At 32.2% G+C, this 18,143-nt stretch overlaps 1 pseudogene; it reads left to right on the forward strand.

The window, feature by feature from the left end:
• The first annotated feature begins 2,431 nt into the window (after positions 1 to 2,431).
• On the forward strand, positions 2,432 to 5,771 carry LOC139492211 (beta-1,3-galactosyltransferase brn-like; annotated as a pseudogene).
• Positions 5,772 to 18,143: the final 12,372 nt, after the last annotated feature.

Genomic DNA, 18,143 nt, shown 5'->3' on the forward strand with positions numbered 1-18,143 from the left:
TCTGTTTTTAACTGAAATACATTATTTTTGGAAAACTAATCAGGAATGAAGTCGACTAAAGATACGACTGTCGTTAGAAGACAATTTTTAAAACCTAGGTGTATAATTGTTCATGTTGTCTTTTGTTTTTATATGATGGTTTATTTGGTAAATGTATAGTAAAATAGGTTTGATGTTGTCAAGACTGATATTGCTGATTACTTTGTTCATTTTGAGACAGATTTTCTATTATTTAGAATGAATGTGAGGTGGCATTTCAGTTATAAATGAACTTCAAATGTGAAGCTAGTTTACGTTTCTCTAGATATAAGAAGATGTGGCATGAGTGCCAATAAGACAGCTCGTCTTCTAAGTCACAATTTTTAAGATAAAAACCATTATAGGTCAAAATACGGTCCCTACACAGAGTCTTGGTTCACCCCAAACAGTAAGCTATAAAGTGTCCCAAAAATAACAAGTGCAAAACTATTCAAACGGGAAAAACAACGGTATAATCTATATACAGAACGAGAAATACTTATGAATCACACAAACAAACGACAACAAGTAACATTAGAAGATAACAAAACCTTTAAACAGACTTATTAAGAAGGGATATACATTTGTAGTTACTATACTGTTGTCAGGTCATTAAAGTTTGCATATTTTGGCTTTAATATTGATTCACTTATGATAGTCCTAAATATAAAGATATCCTACAACGATCACATAAACTTAACATGATCCAAGAAAATTAGGCCAAGATCATTTAAACATAACAAGAAATACATGTACACCTTACAATAAATCACTAAGTATAATTGACCTTTTTCTTATAGTTTCTAAGAAACAGACTTAACCGAGAAAACTAAACACACGAACCATTAATATTTGACAATCCAAATGATCTAGGCCCGTTTCAGATGACAGTGGGTCCATTCCGGAAAGTTATAAATCAATACACGAGACTGGATACATGAACTTTCACATACTTTATTTTTCCATCTAACAAATATACAATCACAGTTCATCAAGCATATTTACAAAACATTAATCATGGCAACATACATTAATCCGCCGCTGCTCGTAGATCGAGAGCGGGGCAAACCGGTGTCAAAGATAAACGCAAGAATGTTACCACAAAAAAGTTATTTTAGCCCAGTAAATTTAACTCTAAAATCACTAAACCTGCAACTTATTGCAACACAAGGTTTTGTTAGTGCAAATTATAATTTAGACTTGTACTAACAACATACTTAAAATATACATATGCTGTTTTTTGGAAAAAAGTGCAAAAACTGGAATAAAAAAGTGTTATATATGGTTAAGGTAGATAGGGTGTCTTCTTCCATCTTGGATTTTGAAATACCAAGAACATTCTGTCTAGATCTTTAATAGAATGTGCAAATTTTGAGAGTAGTAGGTAATTGATGCGTAAGAATTTTCATTTCAATATAGAAAATGACATGTTTTGTCATATTTATTGTTCTATTTTACAAAAAACAGAAAACCTTTGTTTGATTAATTTTTTTCCAACTTTAAAACATAAGGGGAGGCAACTCAAATATAAGGGCAGATAATTCAGATAAAGGTTATTTTTACAATAAAATGTGTTAGGATTTTATTTATTTTATTATGTAGCGAGAAAACGGGTCAGGTGACCTCATTTTTTTCTTTTTATTATCTGAAAGTATACTATCAAAGCTATCTTCTCATATTTTATCTCAAAATTATATGATGTAGTTTTCGTTTTATGACACAAAATTGGGTTTTCCATACATACATGGCCTCAAGTTTCAGGTTCATCTAAGGAAAGATTTTGACCACTTTTTAAACACTCAAGTGTCTATTTTATTTGAATTAATTAGTTTATGTGAAAGATTTTAACAGATTTAGTCATTAAAAACGATCCGATTCATGCTTAAATATGAAAAATCTACATAATATGCCGAAAAATGTCACTTTTCAGATGGTTTTTGGTAAAAATGAAAGTGGCCGCATCCGTGTTCACCCTCAATCTTTATATATGTTATTTTTTATCATAAAATACAACTTATATTTCAATATTAAGGATGAACACGAATGCGGCCACTTTCATTTTACACGAAAACCGTCTAAAATTTAACTAAAATGGTAGAGTTATGAGGATTTCAGTAATTTAGCATGACTTAATGGTGCTAGTACCGGATATATGTTCATTATTTTGTCAAAAACAGCCCATATTTATGTAGCAGAAGCATTCTACTGTCCAAAAATTAACTAAAGGTTTACATTTTAACAATTTTCTAAAACTGCTATATTTTGGGGCCAAAAAGGGGTCTTAATGAACCTACTCCTTTTAGTTTTTACTCAAAATAAAAAAAAAGTTGTGCTCGAAACACAAAAAACAGTGTTTTGATTGGTTGATTTTTGAAACATTCATTGAAATAAGTACGTCATGTGCTAGTACTCATTGTAGCATGATATGATTCATTATTTTATTGTTCAGAAATTGCAGAGTGAGTGATTAAAAATGATTGAGTGCTGTTATCTCCTCATTATATGAAGTTCGTGTGACTTACATCATTGGAATGAAAGGCTGTCTTTAAACTGGTGAGTAGTCATACGTTATGTCTTAGTATCGACAACTTTCTTCATAAATTCAATACACTTCATTTTCCTTATTAAATTATATTGAAACTACTTGGCACACACAATGATTTGCGTATATAATGTTGTTACCTTTGGGTTTTTGTGTTCATCAAAAGAATTTGTTTACAAACAATGGAAGAAAAAGATGAAACAGTATAGATGTTCCTTTTATGCTTAGTGACGACAGATTTAATGTCATGCCCTTTTCAGTTGCATTCTGACCTTGTTTTACGGAATAATATTTTTTCACAATAACATCGTGAAAAGGAATCATTGGTAATGGTTAAACTAATGTTTCACATGGCTGTGATAATTAATTGGAGAGTGCGTGTTTGTACACACATGAAACTGGTTAAGTCCCACCAACTTATGTTTCTATTAATGGAGTTCGCAGTATTGTTTAGTATTGTTGATAGGTCATGGTTTCATTCATTAAAATATCTTATACACATACTAAATCTACGAGTTTGACTGTCCCTCTGGTATCTTTCGTCCGTCTTTTACAACAAAAGCATAACAAGTAATGTATTTGTACAAAATATAGTCATGTTATTCAAATACATTTTATCAGACTTGCAACGTTAAGCAGGTTTCCTTAATAGCTACTACTCGCAAACCACTGAGATAACACAGTATATCTTTGATATTTACATCTCTCAAACTATTCAAATTGAAAAAAAAACCTGTTTGTTATACAGTCACCAGGACATGCAATCATACTTACAGGCAAGTTGATGATTGATCCGTGATTAACAGAGATCGTGCACTGCATGCCTTTGTGAAACTTGTGTGTGTCGTTTGATCAGATTGTTATGGAATAATTTCGTGAACGAATTTTACAGAACGAGTGTCTGTTTCAGCTTTTTGGACATAAATCGTGTTTTATTTTCACAGTACTAGGTCTATTTTCAACAAATTTTTTGTTTACGATTACAATATGAACAAAACAGCTAAGGTATACCAACACTTACTATTTCATCAACATGTTTAGTTTCCATGATAAATCAGACGTGTTTTACCACAAAGTGAACTGCATGTTTGCATAATGTGATGAATGTGAACAAAAACATACCAAAGTGTCTCTCAGATTTATAACGAAAAACCAAAACTCGACTGACATTACTAACTTTTTTCTTCTCTTTTGCAGCATAACAGTGAAAAAAACATGATTGGTATAACTTGGCAGAGGTTATTACGACGCCGTTGTCTTAAACATCCAGTGGCAAAATTTGCATGCATGTTCAGGAAGATGGAGGAAAAAAAACCAACATTAGGTCAATGCATGTACAGTAGTTGTCGTTTGTTTATGTAATATATACGTGTTTCTCGTTTCTCGTTTTGTTTATATAGATTAGACCGTTGGTTTTCCCGTTTGAATGGTTTTACACTAGTAATTTTGGGGCCCTTTATAGCTTGTTGTTCGGTGTGAGCTAAGGCTCCGTGTTGAAGGCCGTACTTTAACCTATAATGGTTTACTTTTTAAATTGTTATTTGTATGGAGAGTTGTCTCATTGGCACTCACACCACATCTTCCTATATCTATATAAAGGACCAGAATTCTTGTTAGTGCTTGTGAAATCATATGCGGCGAATATTGCTCAAAGATTGGCGATAAGACAAACATGGGGAAATATATCAAATACTCATATAAAGGTTATATATCTTCTAGGATATTATAGTGTTGTTCAGAAAATGATTGATTTAGAATCTTATACATACAAAGATGTGTTACAGGGACATTTTGTCGACATTTACGATAACAATATGAACAAAACAGCTATGGCCTACCAGTATGCGGTAGACAATTGTATCAATACTCAGTTTCTGTTTTTCGTAGATGATGACTTCTTCGCTAACATTTTCAAAATGCAAAAGTATTTAAAAACAATACCTTATTCTCACAAAACGAATCTTTATTCCGGATTTATTATAAAATATGGGTAGCCATGTAGGAATAAATCTTCGAAGTGGTACATAAGTCGAGAGGAATATCCGTATGATATTTTTCCGACTTATCATGCTGGTGGCGCTATTCTTATATCGATGACTGTAGCTAAGTTATTGAAAACAGCATTCCCGTATGTAAAATATATTCATATAGACGATGTTTATCTTGGAATTGTAGCTATGAAATTGGACATCCCATTGCAAAAGGAGGAACGATTTGATCTTTTTTATACTCCACCTTTGCGACTGAAAAATATTTTTGCATCTCATGGCTATGGAGACCATCGACAAGTTTTAAAAGCGTGGGATGTATTTCTAGCTACAATTTCTATAAATTCGTTCACGGATCTCCATTAACAACAGCTATACGAATCATGATAACGATAACCTAAGGTAAAACATTTGATTTTGAATTAGGCATTTGTTTAGAATATTTACATAAATTTGTGAATGGTATTCGTATACATTCAGATCTAACTGTAAACATTTCTTAGTATGTGATTAATGGGAATTCAATTTTGAAATCAAGTTGTTAAAGTTGGTCAAATCAGGTTGAAAAAGAATACTAGACTGCATACTGGATCTCACAGCAAGTAAAGCACTCACTCAGAAGTCCACTGTGAATGAATTTTCCATACTAGTGTTAGCTCAGGATACAATTCTAATATCACGGCACAGGCCATGTGTAGATTTCCAACAATCTATGGCTTCCATGAATTATTTCGATTCTAATAGGACAACTACGTTCATTAAAAAACTGAAGCGATGGTAGGTATGCTGTGTGTGTGGCTGTTTTTTTAATTTTACTTCCGGTTCGATAAAGCTCAAACATTCATAAAATCTGGAGCTTGCATGGATTGTTTCGTGAATAACAGTTAGAAAAAAATCTGTTTAATTCTTTAAATTCTCAAACCCAACATTTGCAATTTTTAATTTACATGTTTTTCTCAAAAGCTACCGTCAAATCCAAAGTTGACATTTCGTAACTAAGGAGCCGCCATGTTGACTTGCTGAAATCAGTAAATATGCGAAAAATGCAATAGAATAGAAAAATAAAACAAAAACCTACCTTACAAATCAATTTTAATACAAAATTATACGAATTTCGATGGTTCACGTATCAGAAAACGTTCAACTGTAGCGTTTTCATTTGTATGACGTCATGTTTTGAAATGATTTAAATGCGTCAAAAACATTAAAAGACTTTCGCGGAATTTTATTTTATTTTTATTTTGTTGATTTTTCCGAGCTCTTGTGCATTTACTTCTTTTTATTATGCATCCGAATAAGAATAAAAGTTATTTTGTCTTTTATTAACTGCAATTTAAAAAAAAATATATATCGGCAAATGGTTTGCAAATAGGTTCCAATACATGTGGATTTACGTGGGAAGTATATTGTAACAGCCATTATTATGTATATCGCTGAGGCTAAGTATAGATATATGGAGAATTTTATCACGGTGTTGTTTACAAAGCGAAAGAACCACGTCATATTAGAATGAAACATATAAAATTTTGTACAGTGTATCATTGTTAATGATTAAAAGTACCCGCTAAATATGAACACGACTTGTAAAGGAATTAAATAGTATTATAATCATCTTCGAATTAAATTAACGTTTTGGCAATTTGATTATGTTTACAGCGTGTTACTATTATTATCATCAATTAAAAAAACATAACTTATGATCATTATTTCACATCCCCATATAAAGTTTATTATCTTTTATGATAGTATAGTGGTGTCCAGAAATTGATTGATTAAGAATCTTACACATTTTGACATGTATGATAACAATATGAACAATGCCGATGTATGGTCTCTGATGCAAGATTTTTTTTAATTGTTTATTGTGTTGTGTGGCTATAAACTAGATTTCAGTAAAGGCCTTCTAATATTAAAACATTCTGAACACACGCACTTAACATGCACAAACGATACACGCACAATGAATTCATGACAAATGCTTCATAAATGAAAAATCCACCATTAACGCACGATGTATGGCGCGGAATCAGGGTCATAAATATCGATTTTAGTATATCCTAAAATGATTTCAGTATACACTAAATTACATTTTAGCATACCCTAAATTGATTTTAGGATATCCTAAAATAATTTTAGTATATGCTAAAATCATTTTAGGGTATCCTTAAGTCAATTCAGTATATTTTAGTATATACTAAAATCATTTTAGGATACCCTAAAATCAATTTAGCATATACTGAAATATTCAGCATATACAGAAATATTGGCGCGGAATCAAGGTCATAAATAACGATTTTAGTATACACTTAATTGATTTTAGTATATCCTTAATTCAATTTGCTAATAGTTTTGTTCACCAATGAAAAGATCACTTTCTGGACGAGTTGGAAAGACAGTTACTGCGGACCTTGCTGAGATGTGGCAAATGTGGAGAGTTGTTTCATTGTCACTCATACCACATCTTCTTATATATATACATCCAGTTCCATTTGTCTGAAATGCTGGTGCATATGTGTCCAAACCCGACTGTTTTCATTAACAAGAAGATAACACAATCTGAGGTCCAGAGTCATGTCTGTTAGGAGGGATTGTTTGTGGTAGTAAACCATACAGACTAGCATATTTTTTTTAATACTGTACCATATTTGAAATCCCCTCAAATGAAAAGGTATTATTCGGAGGTCTATTAAATTTTTTATATTTTTTTGGTATTTTTATTACTGTTGATGTGTTTAATCAAATATTTTAAACAGGACTCTCCAATACTATAGGTCGGTGTATTACGTTTGCGCGCATTACCATTACATTTGCGCCATTTTTTACCCTATAGGTAACAGAAATACATCTCGACAAACTTATTTGTCGTCAAAAGTATATGTAAAATTTTGTTCGCTTTCGCTCTCCGTATCTAGAACGGGATTTATTTACGCCTTTTTAATTTAATTTACCCAATAAATACATATCTTTGCCTTCTTTGGATAGTTCACGCTTAGAGAGTATGTGCCTTATTATTTCATCCTGTTCAAATTGGTTGATACGTAAAAAAAACCACGACAATCTCTAGTTATTTTGGCCACATTCAAACGATAAAGTTATTTATACATTATTATCTTCAATATAAAGTATGACATTTTAAGATTTAAAAAAAAAAACATAAAGAACAACAAGATTATTTAATGTGATCTAATTGTATGTTTTTTTCAGCTTGTGCTGCCTCAATTTGTCCTTGTCACATGTTTAAAGATCATTGTATTATATCCAGCATTATCTTTCTTGAAAATTAACGCAACATTGCAAAATTGCATTTGTTTCTGTTTCTGATTTTACATGGCGTTAAAAAATACCATTGAACGTGTTTAATCGGATTGTTAACCTGGTCTATCCGTGATTTTAGAGATTTACATGACGGCTGATACAATCAGTAACTTCTGATCATTAATTCACAAACATCAATTTAAAAAATTGTCTGCTCGTCGCTGTATAACCTTTTCGTACTGGAGTTGCATATTTATTTCAACAAAGTTAACAACTTTATTTATAAAGTCAAACAATATCCCGCATCTCATTGAAAATGAATACAAAAAGAAATTGAACTGTGACCGCTAAATAGTATACATATATTTGACAACATTGTAACAGTGATTAACCAGCTTAAACAATCTCATGTATACATGCATCCGAAATTGTTAATCATTTTTCGTAAAGCGTATCAAAATAAAAGACGAAAACTTTCAGACAGACTTTCTTCTCTGTCGTACTTGATTTCTTTTAAGCAAATGCTCTCGTGTGATTAACCATGTAAGATTTTCTGCATTTGGCAAGCATAATATTGCACCAAATATATACATTATTTTCTTGGTTTCTTCATGCAATAACTTGCCGTACCAGAAGTATAAAAGAAATCTAGCGGCGGAAAATAACTTTTAGCGATTTCTAGAATTTTTTTTTATTTTATACAACATTGTTATTGTTTATATATAGTGAAGAAGGTTAATACATGTATAGTATTGCATCATTACATATCGTGGTATTATGTCACATTGCGACTTAGTGATGTGTAGGGATTTTTTTCCAGATTTCAGAGACCTTTAGAACCAACATAACGATTTACACGTAGTTTAGACACCTGTCTATTGTTGAACACTATATGTTGCTCTCTAGATATGCTTATGTGGTTTATAAGTGTTTCTCGATTTTTATATAGATTAGACCGTTGGTTTTCCTGTTTGAATTGTTTTACACTAGTAACTTTTTGGGGGCCCTTTATAGCTTGCTGTTCAGTGTGAGCCAAGGCTCTGTGTTGAAGACCGTGCCTTGACCTATAACGATTTACTTTTATCATTATGACTTGGATGGAGAATTGTCTTATGGGCACTCATACAACATCTTCCGATATCTATTAGGTATTTTTTTGTCGTTTGATTGCTGTCTGATTTACGTATAACACACATTTTCTACAGTTTTAGTTCCGTTTGATGTACTTTTAAATCGTTAAATGAATTTCCCAAGAGGAAGATTAACCGAGAAGAGATGTACATAAATTTATTGTGCATTTAGTAAACAAAACAAACAAAAAACGTTTAACTTTTCAATCTTTAACTCCCCCTCCCCATATTGTTCATCTTTATTCATTATGAAAACATGTCTCATCTAAACGAAGTCTGATTGATTTCCAACTTACTAATAAACCCATATGCCTTTGAAAATCCTGCATCCGCCCCACGAGATATTAGATAAAGATTGAAAATGGAAATGGGGAATATGTCAAAGAGACAACAACCCGACCAAATAGCAGACAACAGCCGAAGGCAACCAATGCGTCTTCAACGCAGCGAGAAAATCCCGCACCCGGAGGTAGTTCTCAGCTAGCCCCTAAATAAAATTGTGTTCTAGTTCAGTAAAAATGGATGTCACACTAAACTCAAAAACATATAAATGAACTAAAATAAAAAAAATAAAAAATACAAGACTAACACAGGCCAGATGCTCCTGACTTGAGACAGGCGCAACTGAAAATGCGGCGGGGTTAAACATGTTTTGTGAGATCTCAACCCTCCCCCATATACCTCTAGCAAATGTAGAATAAAGAAACACATAGCAATACGCACAGTAAAACTCAGTTTAAAAGAAGTCCGAGTCAGATATCAGAATAGGCAACAAAAGAAACCATTGGCAAGCAAAATGACAACATGTGATACATAAATTAACAAAGGACTGACATGCCAGCTGCAGACCTCAATTAAACTGATTGAAAGATTATATCTACATCATATGAAAATCAAGTAAAATCCCTCCCGTTAGGGGTTTAGTATCATACCATCATAAAATAAACTAGAACACACCCGTGATATCGCGGGTCCGTTACTGAACTAAAGTACATAACTATGCGCAAGCCTTATTTTAGTATTATTATTGTCATCTGATAAAGTTATGCCGATTATAAGATACACAGTTTTCTCTGCTTTCAAATCTTTCTGTTTGAACCCGTTGAACTGGAACTTATCAATTATTGGTAATATTAATTATTTGGAAAACAAAAGGACCTGGAAGGGAGTATTTTTTAATCAACAGCATTGTCCTATAGTACATGTAGTTATAAATAAAGTTGAATTCTTTGATTCGCTGTTTTACGTCATGCCCGCTAACAAATTGAAAACTGTACCTATACGCCTTATTTTTAGTCCAGATTTTTAGTATTCGTATTGTTATCTTAGAAAATCTCAATGATTAAAATACTACAATAGGTAACAATTTGACAATTAAGTAGTGTCAACCCTGTGATTATGACCCGTGTATATAGCATATTAATCCTGAATACACCGTTTGGTGGTGCGCCTGTCAGATGCGGAACGTACAGATAAGGTAATAGGTAACAGGTGAATATACTATTGGTATTGATATCGGAATCGACCCGGAACTATCGACCCGGAACTTCTTAATTATTGGCATTATTAATTACATGGAAAACAAAAGGGCCTAGATTGATGTAATTTTTAATCTACACCTTTGTACTATATTAGTTATATATAAAGTTGAATTCTTTCATTCGTCGTATTTATGTGATGACGGCTGACAAATTGGACCTCGTAATTTTAGTATTATAGATGAGAAGAACATAACCCGTATCATGCCAACAACTGTTTATAGAATAATTGTGTTTATTTCCGATGCAAAGACAATATGAGTGAATCAATAGTATCGTAACTATATCTTTTCCTAATAAGTCTATTTAAAGGTTTGAAATCAAGTGAGAGGACATTTGCCACATCTCAGCAAGGTCCGCAGTGACTGTCTTTCCAACTCGTCCAGAAAGCGATCTTTTCATTGGTGAACAAAACTATTAGCAAATTGAATTAAGGATATACTAAAATCAATTAAGTGTATACTAAAGTCGTTATTTATGACCTTGATTCCGCGCCAGTATTTCTGTATATATGCTGAATATTTCAGTATATGCTAAATTGATTTTAGGGTATACTAAAATGATTTTAGTATATACTAAAATCATTTTAGTATATACTGAATTGACTTTAGGATACCCTAAAATCATTTTAGGATACCCTAAAATCAATTAAGGGTATGCTAAAATGTAATTTAGTATATACTGAAATCATTTTAGGATATACTAAAATCGACATTTATGACCCTGATTCCGCGCCATAACGATGAGAGATGAGCATTACACGGCGGATTAACGCAAAATGAAGAATGAAGGATGACAGATGAACGCAAAAAACACGGACAGGGATTGTTTTATTGACGAATGAACGATAAGTACTTAAAACACGAATCGAAAGGCGATTTGTTCTAATATTTAAACTGTATAAAGGTATACCAATTTTCGATATCGCACTTTTAGTGGCGGCAATTTGAATAGCAACCCATGTCGTTCAAAGATTAACTGTCGTATATTTTGTTGGTGTACCTCCATTTTAAATGAGTGTTGCATTATCATAATTTAGCTAGATATAAAGTAAGATAATTAATTTATTTATAAGTTGTTAAATTTTTAAAGAGGTGTGGATACATCCATTTTTTAAAAGGGGGTTCTCAACCAACGAACAGCACGAACCAAAAAAACTTTGAATGAATTCAGATGTTCCAGATTGATGCGCAGTTCCGGCCTCTTGCAAGATACACATAGTGTTGCTATTTATAAATCAATTCCGGTGAAGGGGGGGGGGGGGAAATTTATGACAATTCAATGGAGATCATTTTATGCAGTTGAAATAATAATATATTATTTAATTATGAAGGTCAAGATATGCTGTCTTCATAAAGTAACAGAAATAAATATGCTGCAATTAAAAGTGAAAAATTACATATCTTGGTGAACAGAAAAAAAACCACTTGGGCAGTTGATAATTAAATTTTAGAAATGTCAAAGTAGAAAAGAAGGACGAAAGATACCAGAGGGACAGTCAAACTCATAAATCGAAAATAAACTGACAACGCCATGGCTAAAAATGAAAAAGACAAACAGACAAACAATAGTACACATGGCACAACATAGAAAACTAAAAAATAAGCAACACGAACCCCACAAAAAACTAGGGATGATCTCAGATGCTCCGGTAGGGTAAGCAGATCCTGCTCCACATGTGGTATATCAAGTTTCATACCATCTTGTTTTGATCAATATTGTCAGAAAGTATGATTTTATGTTGATGGGGTTGCTGACCGGCCTAATTAGAAACTACTGTAATATCTAGCTAGTCAACACTGAGGTTGTGAGTTCGAATACCGCTAGTGCGGGTGTAATCGACTCCAATCTTAATTGACTAGGATTGTCAGTTTTACTATCGAAGGTCGATGGTTTTCTCCGGGCACTCCAGCTTCCTCCACCAATAAAAACTGGCCGCCACGAAATAGCCCTGAAGCGGTGCTAAAAATGGAGTTAAACCATTAAAAATCAAATCAAATGTTTACAAAAAAGAAATACTGTGAAAGTACTTTTATTCGTTGGGTACCAATTTTCGTGGTTTTCGTGGATGACTTTATCCACGAATTCAAGTGTTCAACGAAATAAAACAACCATTGTCCAAATCAAGACATGGAACGATCCCCATCGGTAGGTTTGACTATTGATATGATCTAGAGAATATATTGAATAACGCCAAATCTGGGAATACGTCTTTAATAGCAGTAACAGAACTACAACGCCATGCAGGATTATACCCATTTAATCTTTAATAACCTAAACTGTACAACTTTTGATCTTTTAATTCTCATAAAAAAAATATTTTTGATCGATGAAAGTCAGATTTCCGGTATTGATATGCTAGTATGATAAAGTGTTCATTTTATATCTTCACAGTTCTCGTACATATGGGAAATAATAATTTCATGCTGGGCTTGATTTTGATAAGAATTATTTGACAATTCAAGATACGTTTATAGCATTTGTTTATGTTACTGTTTTCTTTAGGTGACATGTTTATGACGTAATTAACACCTTTGATGGTCTTTAATCTGTTGATCACTTAACGGGTTAATTAGTGTTATCACTACGATTTACATCGTCAATGTTTACTTTGCAATTTTCTTCAATCCTAACTATAAAGGCTTTAATTTTTCATTTTATTTTAGAAAGCTAAAATCCACGAATTTAAAAACCCACGAACATGTAAATATTGCTCAAACCACGAAAATTCATACCCACGAATTAAAGTACTTTCACAGTAGATATAATTGCTCGACTTGAGTTTTCATGATTCGCATAAAACATTTGCAAATTATTTTTTTTGTTTATAACATTTTCCAATTGCTCGCTCGTCCAAATTTCTGGAGTGGAAAAGTCCGTAGAACAAGAAAAATACATTAGTGTGGTCTTATTTTAAATACAAACGGAGAAATAACTCTTACGCATAGTAGCCAGGTAACGACTGATTTGGAAACAAATTTTGTTGGATTCTTTTACGGTTGCGAAGGATTCGAGATAACAAACAACCAGTGTTTTGGAGGTAACTCCTAGAAATACGTGTTCGTTAGGTAGTGTCAGACTAAAGAGCTCATTAGATGTCAATATCATATGCCAAACATATAAGCGATATCTTGCGATAGAAATAAATAGCATAAGAAAAAACTTTGGAGGAATGAAATAAAATTCAGTAGGTTTTCCACGAAAAAGTGGAAAAACCTAATATTCATAACACATAAATAGTTATAAAAAGTACCAGGATTATAATTTTATACGCCAGACGCGCGTTTCGTCTACATAAGACTCATCAGTGACGCTCAGATCAAAATAGTTAAAAAGCCAAACAAATACAAAGTCTATCAACAGAAAAGGGGAAAGACATAAATGATCAATAAAAATCCTACATTCCTTTTCAGGGACAAGTGTAACAGAATAATAATTCGAATACATCTCATTGGTCTTTTCACGTCGAATAGGATAGTTTGGTTGGTTACAAACGAGTGACTATCGTCAAACTTCGGCTTCAAGACACGATTTATAATCTGCCATATTTTCACAACACTGACCCATTGAAATATTTTTGGACGATTATATGAAATTCATGCGAAATAAATGATACAATCTTGCACAGAAGACTAAGTTTATGATATATGTATGCATTGGTTAAAAAATTGAATTAACATTATTTTTCACCGGTCACTCGTTTCATATGACTTTACTCTAATTAAAAGTATGCAACAATAACAGAGGAAATAAATTAAAATAATGATATGGGCAACTTGATCGGACAAAACGTGATAAGGGGCGATAGTTTGGAAAAAGATACCCTGATATTTGTCTTTTCTTTTTGTCAATTATTTCATGTAAGCATGTACACAATTACAAACATTGCTGTGTTATATCAATTTCGAATCGATCAAAATGTAGAATGTTTTTTGTTATAGATATACGTTTATGAACGTCATAAACCTTAAACATTTTAAATAAATCAATTGTCAGGTGTTTTCGATAGTTCAATGCAAATAATATTTTCCTTAGGTCATAAATGATAATGTGAAACTAGTTTTGAAGAACCTGTTTTATATGAAAACAACTTGCAAATAGTTATCAAAAGTACCAGGATTATAATTTTATACACCAGACTGAATCATTATCGTAATGACATTTATCGACTGTTTTGACGACAAAGTATTGAAATTATTATAGTCAGTTGATAGTAAATATTTTATGATAATTATTTTACATCCTCAAATAAAATTAATTGTGTCCTATATTATTATGTTGTTGTTAGGAAAATGACTCATTTGTATTCTTATACATAGTTATACATACACTCAGATATTACATTGACACTTAACGACTTACGTTAATCAATTCGAGGCGCATTAGAGATAAACTCCACCTGTGATATATGCTAGTTTGTTCTCTTTATGTAATTAAAGACATACTTTTGTGCAAGGACTATTAAATGCATTGTTGGCTGCTCTTGTGTAGCACACATGATATTTCTTATTACATTATTCAAACTTGTAGTTTAAGATATATTTTTTATATATATATTTTTCTAAGCTTTTAGTTTGTAGCTGTTAATTTGAATTGATTTGTTTTTAAATGTTTTATGTTTCATAATGAAAGCAATACGTTTAAAATGTTAAGCGTTCGAAACGCTTTTCCTCGTCAAGAACGCTGAACAGTGACCGTGCATATGTTTTAGTCAAGCATTATACTTGAACCATGTTATGGCACTTTCATTATCTAATGATCGATATCACCCGTTCTTTACTCGTCAAAAAATTATAACCAGAGTTCTCTGTAGGCAGTTCACAGATACCTAGGTAAGCCTCGTGTCGGCTTTGTTTTTTTTTTAACTCGAACTAAACTATCAGGTTGCAAAGTGTATTATTGTCAGAATGGTCTGTGTCAACATTCTACATGCCCTAACTAAGTTAAATAAATAACAAAAATAGGACAAATTAAAGAGTAAGTCGTCAAGTTGGTTACATATTCCTTCTTTCTTATACGTTACTTATTCCCGATTCCTTATTCGTTACCTATTCGGTACTTATTCTTTATTCGTTAACTATTTGGTACTTATTCCTAATTCCTTTTTCGTTATCTACTCATTACTTATTCCTTATTCCTTATTCGTTACCTATTCGTTACACTATCCTTATTCTCTATTCGTTACCAGTTACCTATTCGTTACACATTCCTCATTACTTATTCTTTGTTTACTTATTCCTTATTTGTAACTTATTTAATTTTAATAACCCCCCTCAAATGCTTTATTTTCTTATCTTTTGTTAATAGATCTTGGTATTTCAAGGTGAAATAACCTTTTTAGCGTGTACATGTATGTATCCGTTTTGGCGCTAAGACTGGTCCCCTGTTGATTACTTTTCCCCTATTTGCTATTTTATACATTGAATCTTTTTAATGCTTTTTTTCATTTTCTCTTTTGTCTGCGGTGATAATTTGTGGTTCGTAGAATTGAAATAACACTGTTAGCGCGAAAGTAACCATTTTTGCACTTGACAAATACAATGTTACTTATTCCATACTTTTTTGTTTCTCATTCGATTTTTTTTATACATCAGTAGGACAACCGGATGTGCTTTTTGGCCAAAATGTGATTCGGCGGCGCTCAGTAGTCCTACGCCGAAAATTGGACTTTTTTGCGTCGGCCGACATCAACTGAAAAATGGCGCGCTTTTGTAAAAAAAATCATTCGTTCACGGCAAAGTACCGGCTGTTAATTGTTAGTACATTTATAAGAGAAAAAGATATGATTTTACTTACTAATTTCATGTTTGAACAAAAAAATAAAAGGAAATCTTATTTTTTCACATCTGAACAAAGACTTTCGGATTTCCATATTCTGCACTGTAAAATTAAATAGCAATATTAAAAAGGGGTACAAAAAAAGCATATCCTTCAATCTTCATAAACTTTTTACATCGTAATCTCGCTAGTTTTTCACATCGAAATTCGTAAAGAAAAGGGGTGTCCAAAGTAGGGCAAACAATTGTACCCATTTTAAAGTAGGGGTCTCAATTTATTATAGGTTTTTTTCCTTGCAAGGCCGGTAGAATTAGATATTGGAAAAGTTTCTATTTTTAAAGTAAATATTCATTCAACTATCAAGAATAGCTGAATCCTTATATATGTAACCCCTATAAAAATATCAATATGTGTCAATAAATTGTAAAATTATAGATGTTTTTTCGAAATTGTCGCCTATTTCTCTATTACGTCTATTGGTCTGCTATTATTATTAGATGATTCTAAAAAATCTCCGCCTCGATTTTTGTAAACTTTCATTTTATAATCTTTGGTACATAATGCAGATGTTATGAAAAAATTAGGCACTTCTATCGAGTAGAAATGTAGAACGGTCATCTTTATTTTGTATGTCCCCACTATGGGGGCGTGGTCCTCCTTTAACCTTGTTTCTGAAGTACATGAAAGCTATTCATCTCTCGAAATTAATTATCAACTAAATATCATTGAACATAATGAATATAATTTAAGACATAAATAAATACTAAGTGCTTATGATTTTTAACAGAATATGTCGACCTCATCCGAAGTTATGTTAATACATTGTCAATTTCCGGCGCTGAAAATGTCAATGTAAATGTCATTAAAAGTTGGGATCTTTTCTTCTTTGTAGCAATTTTGTTTATCATAATGCCAAGAAAGTCATGAATATGTTGAATCCATATCAACGTTATTCCAAAATAGGCCTAACTTGGTACACTAACAGTTTTAGGCCTACATCATCATCATGAGATTGACTTGTTGACATCGTTTAGTTGATCAAGATTCATTTCACGGCGTAAATATTGTTACCGGTCAATGAGTTTTTAAAATGAACAACTTATCTGATTAGGTTATATCGATTTCTTTTCATTTATAATTTTCCTTTCGTTAATACATTTATTGTAATGTTTTTTTTTGTTTTTTTTTTTCTTTTTTTTTTGTAACAAAAAGGGGTAATTTTGTCAAAGGCATGCGTCAATTTCTGGTTTGTAGTGAAGGTCCAAACTCTTGCGGACTTTACTTATTTAAAATTTGCATTTTCTTAGGACATTGATATAATTACTATATTAATATTACATATATAGTAATATCTCTATGCATAGAGGGGGGGGGCGACTATTTGAAATTCTAGGTAAGACTAGTTGGTTGGAATTCGAAGAGAATCCTGGTGTCTTCGTACTAGTACTTGCCCGTCCTGGGTGCTTTACCTTTATATCCATTCAACGGTACCTGTTTTCTTTTTTAATTTTTCAATTTTGTTTTATGTAAATTATTTTAATGAAGTATGTAAAAGTTTGTTGCCGATTTGTGGAATAAACTGCATAAACCATAACATTGGAGATCTATAGTAGGATTTTGTTCTCGATTGACTATTTATTTGCATCCATTGAATTACTCCATATGCTTTATGTCTAAATACATTTCACTTTTGCATACAGATGCAGAATATTCCTTTGCAGCCTATCTTGTGTCATGTTATTTAGGGGTCTTTTGTACATGTAGCTTACTATACGTTCTGCTAAATGTTGAAGGCCGTCAGAGATCTATATGCATTGACCTTTTAGTCATTTGGTATGTGGTGGAGAGTAATCTCATTGACAATCATACCCCAACTGCAGGCAAACTGAAAGGG

This window comes from Mytilus edulis, chromosome 1 (assembly GCF_963676685.1).
Source record: "Mytilus edulis chromosome 1, xbMytEdul2.2, whole genome shotgun sequence".
NCBI classification, from domain to species: Eukaryota; Metazoa; Mollusca; class Bivalvia; order Mytilida; family Mytilidae; genus Mytilus; species Mytilus edulis.